The sequence below is a fragment of the Cupressus sempervirens genome, chromosome 4 (genome assembly GCF_028749045.1).
Source record: "Cupressus sempervirens isolate cs-2001-9-10 chromosome 4, ASM2874904v1, whole genome shotgun sequence".
Classification (NCBI taxonomy): Eukaryota; Viridiplantae; Streptophyta; class Pinopsida; order Cupressales; family Cupressaceae; genus Cupressus; species Cupressus sempervirens.
The window spans coordinates 470,587,889-470,590,469 of record NC_143121.1 but is presented as its reverse complement, the minus strand read 5'-3'; positions in this window follow the sequence as shown (position 1 = coordinate 470,590,469).

Sequence of the window (2,581 nt, the reverse complement as noted above, 5' to 3'; positions counted from 1 at the left end):
AAAAAATAATAATAATTTTTAATTAACAAATTTGTTTAAATGAATAAATTATCTAATTTTAATATAATATAATTAATAAGTAAATTATATAAATAACCTATTTTTATATAGCCATGGAAATATAAATATTTGTTTGGTTAAATAAATATTATTTATAAATTATAATTATTTTAATTACTAATTTTAATAGTATTTTATTATGTCTTAATGTTAATTTTATTTTATTAATATATTATAATATTTTATCATTTATATCATTTTATATTACTATTTATAATATGATATTCTATCTTTAAAATAATGTTTACATAATTTAATAAGCTACACTTGATTTTTTTTACACTAACATAAATCAATTATGAAAATAACATTGATAAGAAAATAACACTAATAAGAAAATTAAGTGAATTGGCATATCAGACTCCAACTCATTGAACCAATAAAAAACTAGAAAGTTGATTTAGAAAAATTCTAAAGTTAAAAATTTGTCATGTAAATTTATGAAGACATAATTTTTTTTTTAAAATGAAATAAAGTGAATTATAATTGGCATATGAAAATGTATTTAATCACTTGTTAACATGAGTAATTCAAAAAATGTCACAATAGTACTTAGCCTATCGACAAGTACAAATAACAAGATACATAATACTTCCCTATTTACATGTTACTCCTAAATGTGGAGGTGTTATGTTTTATTGGCTACACCCTAACATCAACTCAAGTTCAATGTGTTGCCCCAAGGAAAATGGATATTAAAGCTTCATTCCTATTGGATTTCTCGATCGCTTCAAATACAATAGCATGACCATTGTAATTGGTGTGTTCCAAATGCACATTTGAATCTCATATAAATATGAGAAAATTAGAGTTCTATAACATTAAACTCCCCATATCATAGTGTTGTGGGGTTCCTCTAATAACTATTATAAAGACATGATGATGAGAGGTGATCATAATATTTATATCTGTAGATGATATTTAGTCTTCAGATGATCATGCATGTCAACTTGTCAAAATACACCAAAAACATTTGCCTTTGTGGAAGAAAAGTACATCTGAAGAGAGGAATTGTGTATTGTTCTATCATCAAATCGAGCTTTACTTGATTCATATGTCCCTACCTTGGGTTTTGGGCTTAGGTGTCAATCTCTTCAACAGTGTACAATCTTGGTGACGAGTTTCTGACTTTCATTTCCATTGTCTCTATCCATTATTTCTAGTCAATAGTTAAGAAACTTGAGTATATTAGGCATTGATTTCTTACATTTGCAGTTGTCTCTGATACCATGTTGGATTTATAGATCGTTGTAAATGTAATAGCATGATCATTGTAATTGATGTGTTTCAAATAAAGATTTGAATCTCATATAAATATGAGAGGAGGAGACATGTCTCATGAAGAGACATGTCTATAATATTTAATCATTATTTAATTTATATATTAAAATAATAATTTGTAATATATATCTATTATATATATATATATATATATAACATGAATAAGTACGTATATATTATCAAATCTACTAGAAGTGTAAAATGTTATATTATTATTAATTCAACTAATAATATTAGTTAGGAAAAAGAAGAGATTCAGAGCAATGGGCGAGCAAGCGGGAAAATTTAGAGTGGGAAATTTTAGAGGATTTCAACAGGGTTTATTCAAACAAGTAGTAGTAGGCACAGAGGTAAACAGGGAAGATCAAGTTGTATCAAATGCAAACGAAAAACAATTTCAATCTATGAGATTCGCAGAAAAATTCAGAGGGTTTCATGAACGTGATTACAACAATGAGCAGTATGTCTTGTGGGAAATTTTTTTCCATAAGAAGGTGGTGGTTCAACCAGCAAAATCATTCTTTATTAATTTGTGGTTTCGGTTAAAATAAAAAGGCAAGGAAAAGCTTCAAGAGTCATTTGATATCTGTGATAGAAATACACCTTTCAATGGTAAGATTGGTAGTGATTTTGTGGATCAAGATGAATTGGTAGAGTTAGACCAATTAAGAAATGCTAAAATGGGAGAATGTTCACATTCAATGAAGTCTGCCAAGAAGGTCACAATTTCTTCCCAACAAGCTGCCTGTAATCCAAATTCTGTCTCAAACAATGGAAAGGGTTTGCAAAAGAACATAAAGGTTAAACAAATCTGGAGTAAAAAGCAACCTGAAACTAAGATGCAGAAGTATACTAATATCATTTGTCAAGAAACATTTGAGATCAATATCCCAGAAAAGCTTTTAGCACCGCATGTGGATTTTTTGAGAAATACAACACTACATGTGCAAATTCAACAGAACAGATTAGATAGGAAAGAAATCCTAGATTGGACAAAAGAAAATTGGGAAGGTATGAAAGAATTATTGTTTCATGAATTAGTCTTAAATTGTTTTACAGTTTTATTTCAATCAGCTTTGGATAGGGATAGAGTGCACAAGTTTAAGGGTTGGTTTTGCAAGGGCTTTGGTCTATCTACATTTCTTTTTCACCAAATTTTGTTCCAAAGATTGATGATGTGATCTTCTTTCCATAATGGGTAGAATTCCCAGATTTACCTATGGAATATAGAGACCTTGAG